The following is a 9,512-nucleotide window of genomic DNA, read 5'->3' on the forward strand; positions in this document are numbered from 1 at the left end:
TTTTATGTGTATAAAAGAGTCTGACGCAGGTGATTAATGAGGATTAATTTGAGATTTTTTGTGGAAATATGTAAGAAGAGGTTGTTCTCTAACTGAATCTTGCTTGGGAAGTGTGTAATGGCTTTGATTTAATACAGATTACGATATTGTGTGGAAAATACCTTCTGATTTGTAGGTAAGTTGAATTTCTCGCGAAATATTTTGAACCCAAGTTATACTATGACTTTTCCCAAGCATATTTCGGGTACACAAGGATACGATGAGTTTATTTCTGATTGTTGTGTTAATCAGCTGCGCCGGGAGATTTATGTGAAACACTTCAAAGATGTATAAATGACCGTCACGTGATCGACAAAGCCATGTGATATTGTAACAAATATGTTAATATATAGCCGAGGGAACCCTCTATATGAATTGGAAGTACTTAATTACAATACTTATAAATTAAAACCAAAACCGACCTCGTCATGGACTATTATGTTTTGAGCTCATTTTAAAGCTTCGAGAAGCCTTTACACAGCTGCGTGCATTATTTTCTTTTTAATACATGTAATTGATATCAAAACATAGTATCTAGTAAGTTAGCCTACACTGATACTAAACTAGTTTCCTGTCGTGCATAAATCTGATCGGTAGTCACCTTCATTCCAATCGATCATTTTTGTGAATATTAATTCAGAAATAACATATCGTTGTTTCAGATTTTTTTTTAAAATGTGATATTAAGCCATTCTTATTGTGGCTTTTTGAATAAGATAAAATATCCTTATTAATTTGTATTTTGTTTACATAAGCGTAGATAAATGTTTTGAGACTTCAAATTCATGGTTAGGATGGAACGAGGAATAATTACTCAGGACCTATATTAAACTTTCCGGTAAAGTTAATTAATTAACTGAAAAAAAAATTAAAAATAGTGAGAAAGATAACAGTATGCTTTGATGTCAAAACAAAATAATTAAATGCTGTTGTACATAGGTTCCCTATTTTTTTTTTCTTCTTTTTTTTTTTTTTTACTATAGTTAACTATAGTGAATACTTTGATACTTTGATATACTGTGACACTTTACTCTCGAACATTTTTTGAAGATTTCAAAGCAAAGAATATCTTTAATTTGATTACATTGATATGAATAAGTAATTGACGAAACATATATTCTATAACTCTCGTAAGTGTGTCTGATTCAATCTTCAGATCTTTTTGCAACTATACTTGCCACTGTCGTCTGGACCTATAGCATTGAAACATGAGTTTTTCAAAAGAGGAAAAATGGAAGGAAGTGTGGATCCGCCAGGTAAATATCATTCTTATGACCTCTCTCTTTCTCTCTCAATTTTACACAAATTTAAGATTTAGAATTGAACTGTTTCTTTCAATAAGATGTTGTCAAGTCACTAGCTCAGCAATGGGACATTAATTTTAATATTTGTGTTTGTAACAATAGTTGTGACCGGTCGGAAGGTATTCACACTCCAAAAACTGATGTTTTTGGAGGTCCGTGTTTGCACTGTTTCCGATTTCATTTCGTTTTTATATTTTAGTACAGCTCATATACTGATCGTTATCTCCATATTTCATGGACAAATCTCTATAATTATGTTTTACCGGTATGGTTCAATTTGATAACTCTGCAAACATCAAGAAAATGACCCATGAAAACTGTTTTTCGTTTTTAACGATTTTACTCTGAATTTCTGGACATTTTTTCATTACCGCACAAAAAAACTCTTTTTTTTTTTTTTTTTAATATAAATGATAAATTTCATTTTGCAAGGATATGTGTCAACCACCTTAACAAACACACACACACAACTATAGTTAACTATAATTTACTATATTGATATATAGTGACAACTATAATTTACTATACTGAATTATAGTGACAACTTTGACACCATGAAAACTATAGTTTTACTATAGTGATAACTTTGTTACTTTGATTTGCTATAGTGATAATTATGAAAAACTGATTTACCATAGTGATAACTTTGACACTTTGAAAACTTTGAATTGCTATAGTGATCATGAAGAAAACTTTGATTTACAATAGGAATCACTATGAAAACTTTGATTTACTAAAGTGATCACTCTGGCACTATGAAAACTTTGAAATACTAAAGTGATCACTCTGGCACTACGAAAACTTTGAAATACTATAGTGTTCACTATGAAAACTGAATTATTTAAGTTATCAATCAAATGTAATTTATATCATTGTACTCTATCATCTTGTTTCCATTCTTGATAACATTAACTTATGTTATTTACTTATATGAAAAAAGGCCTATTGAAATAAAAGCCAAAAAATATTTATTTTAAAATGTTATCCAGCAGAAGTCAAACCATATTTTTTTTCCCAAAAATTATGAAATTAAAAATAAAATTGCAAGCAAAAATAATAATAATAATAATAATGATAATAATAATTGCAAGCAAAATGCATAGAGTTATTTGAAATAGAAGGCATCAATAGATATCTTTTGTAAATTGAGATAGTCGGCAAAACTGGATACATTTAATACTAAATGGATGTGTTAAAATTATTTAACCTCTACATGCATATCAGAAAATTATAACTGTAGCAATAAATTCTAAACTTTCCATTTCTAGATGCTTCATGTCGAAAACCTTTAAAATCCATTATGCTGACTGAAACTTTGAATTAAAATAGTGTAAACGTAGACACTCTGATTAACCAAAGTGACCACTATGAAAACTTTGACTTACTATAGTGTTCACTATGAAAACTTTGATTTACTATAGTGATAACTTTGACACTATAGTAATAACTTTGAAAACCTTTATTTACTAAAGTGATAATTTTGAAAATTTGATATACAATAATTACTATAGTTAACAATAGTAAAATATAGTTAACTTACTATTTTCTTAGCGATAGGCGTCCCGAAATTCAGTGTTAAAAACTTTGCAGATGAAACAAGCCTCTAAACCTGCTTCTATAATACTTCGGTCTGAAATGCTCTAGCAATGTGTTCCTCGTGATAGATAATACACCGAAAATGTTAAAAATTTTAACTTCAAATCTGTATCCAAGCCCTTTTAAGATCTCATTTATTTACAGCGAAAAAAGACCCACAGGCTGACTTAAACACCAAGAGAGCTGTGATGTAAGTATTGGTCATTTAGGTGTTATCCTTAAAGTTCAGAATACACTTTTGAATCAAGAAAATTGGATGAAATACCCTATCTTTTTAACTATTTTGTATGTCCCATTGAAATGCATCCAGTCCAACATTATATCGTACTGGAATTTACATGTACTGTTCTACAGGATGTCGAAAAGATATTATCATCATCGGTACATAGGAAGAGGCTAATTTCAATCCGTGAACAGATTCAAGGAACAGATACCAAGACTCCTGAAAGAAAATCTTTGAATTATCTGTATGTCTAATCCATGAAGATTATAAATAAATTTTGAATTTCTCAAGCGAAGCAACAAAAGGATCGTTATTAATATACAACGTCAAGTAGTGTATATGTTATAACACAAAACACTTCATGTGAGCAACTTTAATTGACCTTTTATTTGAAATATACTCTGTCTTACTTTCAACATTTTTGCATACATGCTCAAAATCCACATTCAAAGTCAACCTTTATACATGAAATATATGGAGATAATGAACAGTATTCAAGCTCAGAAGTCCATTAAACAATACAAATTTTTGAGAAGAGCAAACATGAACCTCTAAAATATCAGAGGTGGGATCAGGTGCCGTGGAGGAGTGAGCACCCCCTGCAGACTGGTCACAAATGCCGTGTGCTCCTTGTCATGATCGGGAAATAACGGAAAAATCTGTTGACATTTCAATGTGTAAATAATAACCAAGCAATAAGTATAAAAACGTCAGTCAGCATTTGACTTGATGATAAATTGTATTTGCTTACTAGGTGTTTTCTTCTTTTCATATATAAGATTTTGAACATATTCTGCTTCATATGAATACAAAAATAAGTCTGCTAATAACGGGGGCAAAACTTATATCCGTGGGAATTCCAACAAATTTTTGAAAGACGGTCTCAAAAAACCACATAGATATATTGTCATTCAGAAACTCGAGTATCGTTTTAATATTAATTTCAGTGTACTTGTTTGTACAATCAGTAACAATTTTAACAAATAATTTTGCAAAAGACATATGACAAGGTAAGCAAATTTACAATTTCCCTTTTTATTGAAAAAGCAACTGTCAATGATATCAAAAAACCTGGACTTTAATTTATGGTGGGGAATGGTTGTATATAAAGTTGAAAAGTCGTAAGTTTTTATGTTGTTGATTTTGGTAAAATTTTGTGATTTCAAATTCTCCAAAAGTTCCTTGGAATTTTTAAGTATTCATATCTAATTTACACCACTTCTCGAATATTTTGCTGCACAGCACTCCTGAAGTTTCGCTTTTACTACTGTTCATATTTTAGTGAGAAGTAAAGGAAGAGACTTGGTAGAATATTTACTGGAACCCGCTATGCATCTTTGTAAGGGTTTTATGAAATTTTGGAATCCATATGCATGCCAGTATAGAAATGGTAATTCAAATTCATGTTGGTTGTTAGGAATATTAAAAATAGTCAAAACTGACATCTGATTTCGAAGAATTTTCTCCTTAGAAAGGGATCTTTGGGTATAAGTTGGATTACCACTTGTAGAAATAAATCCAAGTTCCTCAAAAATACAATTTAAATAGTGAGCCTTACAGATAAGGACAATATTGTTACCTCCTTTGTCAGAAGGGACCAGAACATACTGATCGTATAATCCATCTAATTCTTTTTTTCACTTCTGAGTTATTTAACACAGAAGGATAGCTGTTTTTCATTTTTCCCCTCAATCACTTAATACGAGATTTTAACATACATCTGATACATTTAATTCATTCTGACAACGTGTCAAGGTTCTCTTTTTCCTGTCTGGCCCATCGACTTGTGTAATCTCCCATAGAATTCAAGTTTATGAAATTATGATGTCAGCTAAAAGATATATGAAATTAAGTCAGATCTTACTCTTTGGTAAATATAAACCCATCTCAAGTATATCACGAAAACACATTGATATACGAAATGTACATTATTCCATTCCTAATAGCCTCAGATTCAATGAATTTGAATAGATAACAGATGTGTACGGGTGGAATACTCAGTATATTTAGACATAATTCCCATTTATCACTATTAGCATATAAGAATCGAACGTGTCCTATTTTATGACCTTGACCTTTGTTGAAGAGTAATCTCCCTCTTTTTTTAAGCAATAAAAATCAATTTTAAAAAAAATTATACGGTAAAAAAATTGTTTCACTTGTCAATCTATTTCTAATGATTTAATGCATCTTTCCAACACATTATTTATTGATATTCTTATTATTTGAATTTTCATTTTTTTTTTTTTAAAATGGCTTTTATACATAGACTCTAATGCAATTTCTGTAAATTAATTACTCCTTAGTTAATTACATTATTTTTTGAAACTTTCTCTTGGTAAATCCTTTTCTACTGTAAAATGCTTTGAATTAATATCAGAGTATTATATATGTGATATATATTTAGGATAGAGAATAAGGTACTATTAAAGATGGAAATTCTTAAGGCTATTTTCTGGCATACATGTAATGCCGTTTGTATGATTTTTCATTTTGTTACAGTCAACATTTGTTGTTCTTTGCCAATGAATGTTTTTGAATATTTTCATTATTTGTGACAAGTACCTTTAGATGATATAAGTGACATTGTGAAAGTCATGCTATTTTTCTTTATTTATCTTCCAAAAATGTTCTGTTTTTATTCACTTTTTACAAAATTTCGAAAAATCGATATTTTGTTATTTTTTGACAAAGTTTATAGAAAGTTTCAAATAAACATGCAGCATATCAAATATATCCATTGAAAGTGTTGATGTTGTAGTTTTATATAAAAATGGTAACAGAGGTCCCATCCTATACTTGGTTTCAGCACAATTGGTGTAAAAAGTTTGATTGTGGTAAGATTGGCCAAGTTTGAAGAAAATCTGAGACATGTCGTGGCAAGCTTTCTTTCAATTTGTTTGATTTTTACCGAGAACTGGTCTTGATAATCAAAATATTCTTAAGATAATAAACTATATTCAAAACTGTTACTTGGCGACCTTTAGTTACAAATCGCTTAACTAAGGGCACATCTCTTCTCCAGCTTACTTTCACTGGACACCAGAACAAAAATCATTTTTAATCATCTCCCTTCCTTCAATAATACAATCAATCCAATTATTGATTGAATTTCTGGCAATTCTTTTGTCTTCATTAACCTTGTACAAATTATCATATCTACTGCAAAAGAATTTCCAAGATAAACGTTAAACTTTAAAGCCTTTCCTTGCTCGAATACGAATGAGTCAGCCATTTCTTGTCACGAGTCATCTCCATTTTGACTTCATTTTCACATGTGACGCCACAGACATGGAGCAAAACATTGCGTAACATCTACTCTTCATAGAACATTTTTATGACTATATGTGTACCAAATTTCATTATAATCTTAATGGTGGTTTTGTAAATATAGAGATAGTTCGAGAATTCCTTATCTCCCCTCGTACATTAGAAACTCATTCAATTCATTGCTGTAAGTTTAAAAAAATTCTGATTTTCTATTAAATTTGATTTCTTTATAAGAACAGGAAAATAATATCGACAAGGAAATTGTAAATCATTCTTTCTATCTGACTATATGCATTTAGCTAGAGAAAGAGAATTGCGAGAGCGTGAACGGAAATTTCAGTGAGAAAAATTTGAAAGAAAATCGCGAGACCGTGAGCAGATTAGTTCGAAGATTTCAAGAATAAACCTGTGGACAAATATTTCCGATAATTCGTAAAAGTAGCAGAGAATCTTACATGGTCACAAAATCCTTGTTCTAACATTTCTGATGCTCAGGGTTCAAAGAGCAGTCCTGTTGATTTGCTTCATTCGGTGACTCTAAGAAAATTAAACCTATTAAGATTTTGAGAGATACTGGTGCTGCACAGACTTTTTCATCAGAGGGCTTGCTTCCTTTGTCTGAGCAGACATCTACTGGTGGGTAAGTTTTATTACAGGGTCTGGAGCTAGGCGTCATTGATAATCCACAGCATAGAATTTGTTAAAAATCAGATTTAGTTTCTGGACCTGTTACTGTAGTTTTTGACCTACTCTTCTCGTTCCATACATTTCGTTGCTATGTAACGATTTTGCAGGTTGTACCAGATCCTATGATTTGTGAGAAAATCTCTTCCAATGTCATGTACAATGATTGAGACAACGACATATATCCAGCCTATGTTGTTACTAGAGCGATGGTCAGAAGACGAGAAATGGAGGCTGACCATACTCAAGCCCTTGACAAGACAAATTCTTCTATAGGCATTGATTTGAATGACACTTTGTTTTCCGAGCTTGATGGCACTAAAACAAGCATGGAGCCACACAAATTATTAGAAAAACCGGTGAAAAATGAAATTTCCTCAAAATTTAGTGGTGATGATGATGAGTCGAAAAAACCATTTAACCAAGAAAAGTACATCATCAGCCGAGAGTATTTACTTTCTGAACAGCATAAAAACCCTAATATCGCCCAACTTAGTAAGAGGGCACATCCTCCAGCAGAGGCTACTAAAGTTGGAAAATGCTTTTATATGAAAGATTACATCCTTACAAATATATCAAATAAATAGGATTTTCTAGAAAAATAGCAATCTTATAGCCTTTGAAAGCTAATAATTCTAAGGTCCGATTCGAGTAAAAAATTCAGTGAAGAATGTTGTTCTCTCTTATTAAACGGATAAAACGTTTGGTTATCGTATCATTTTGTACCTTTACATGACTACTTTACCATATGTAAAAATAATAAAATTTAAATATACAAACCATATTAAAATAACTAATATTCCCTGCAAAAATTAAGAAAAATAGAGGAAATTCGAGTTACCCAATATCTACATGTATTTAGTTTAACTGTTTATCTCAATTTGATATTATCATCTGGTAGACCTTTTGTTGTATCAACTTTTATTTAAAAAGAAAAAAGATTAAATCTTTTGAAATAAAAATAAGTATTACATGATTGGCAACAATAATTTCTGATGCTTAATGACAAGGAAAATATTATGACCTTGACCTTTTAATGAAACGGTGTCATCTCGTGGTGATATTGTCTTCTTGAATCTGCAAAAATTTCATCAATTTTTAAGTATGATAAACACGAGAAGAATCCCTCCTTAAGAGTATTTGAAAGGAAACCGAAATTTTGTAAAAGCAGTTTCCACTCTAGCCAATCCTAAGACATTATTATTATATTAATATAATATTATATAAGTTATATTGAAAGTGAAGATATGAATGAAAAGGATTATATTCAGAGTGCTCTTTCGAAAAACTCAAAAAATTCGGCAGATTTTGGCCAAACTTGGAGATTTGAGCATTCGAGCAAAGAACAAGTTAAAAACTTGATGGATGTGTATCATCAAATCTTCTCGGATGTTCTTGAGAAAACTAATGCAGTTTGTTATATATTTATAGTAAGCGACGCATTGCCTATCAAACAACATCCTTACCGTGTAAATACAATAAAATTGCAATACACAAGAAGAAAAGTGTAGTACATTTTGGACAATGACATTCAACCACGTAGAAGTAATAGGAGTACGCATTGTATTTTTGTACCAAACCGGACGGTACCTATCGATTATGTACAGATTTTAGAAAGGTTAACTCTTTCACAAAAGCTGATTTATATCCATTCCCTAGAACCGATGACTGTATAGAAAAATTGGAAAAGCCTGTTGAAAGTCTACTGGCTAGTGCGTTAACAGAAATAGCAAAATAAATGTCTGCTTTTGCTACACCAGATGGACTTTACCAGTATAAAGTAAAGCCTTTTGGCACGAAAAATGCATCAGCTACGTTCCAAAGGATGATACACTCCCTTCCTCATGACCTCGAGGGATGTGAGGCCAACATAAATGACGTCATTATATACAGCAACACATAGTACGAACATCTCCGAATCATTATTCGACATTCTCGCTAAAGCAAGTTTAACTGAGAACCTGGGAAAAAAAGCGAATTTTGTTGTGCTTATGTACGAAGGTTGTTAGAAAAGTTTACGGACACATTGATTGACGGAAAATCTATTGTGTACTGTGAAGTATGACTTATGTCTGATTAAATTCCTATATTTTGTTTATTAATATGTAAAAAATCTGGTCCACTAACTAAAATTTTGAAAATTTACCACAATTTTTATTATGCGGTAATAGGATTCACGGAGCAATTACTTAATGTTAAGTGACGTGACAATCAGATTTCAAACCCGTTAAGCTTTTTCATAGTTCTAAATATCTTTCATTTCTTTCAATTTTTCTTGTCTTTTTTCTACTTAAAAGTTAAATATCTATATCAAGACATGTTACTTTTCTTCTATAAGGTCTTTTGTGCTGTTTCGGATGTTAGTGAGATCTTAAAATAATAGTCTACGCAGTTAA

General features: G+C 31.0%; 1 long non-coding RNA gene across 1 annotated transcript; it reads left to right on the forward strand.

Annotated features, from left to right (window-relative positions):
* The first annotated feature begins 1,209 nt into the window (after positions 1-1,209).
* LOC133189377 (uncharacterized) lies at positions 1,210-3,466 on the forward strand. The gene is made up of 3 exons (XR_009721453.1): positions 1,210-1,295; positions 3,084-3,129; positions 3,294-3,466. It is a non-coding gene; the product is annotated as an uncharacterized LOC133189377 (long non-coding RNA).
* The last annotated feature ends 6,046 nt before the right edge of the window (positions 3,467-9,512 follow it).

The sequence above is a fragment of the Saccostrea echinata genome, unplaced genomic scaffold (assembly GCF_033153115.1).
Source record: "Saccostrea echinata isolate AGI-Se365-2 ecotype Australia unplaced genomic scaffold, CSIRO_AGI_Sech_v1 ptg000018l, whole genome shotgun sequence".
Classification (NCBI taxonomy): Eukaryota; Metazoa; Mollusca; class Bivalvia; order Ostreida; family Ostreidae; genus Saccostrea; species Saccostrea echinata.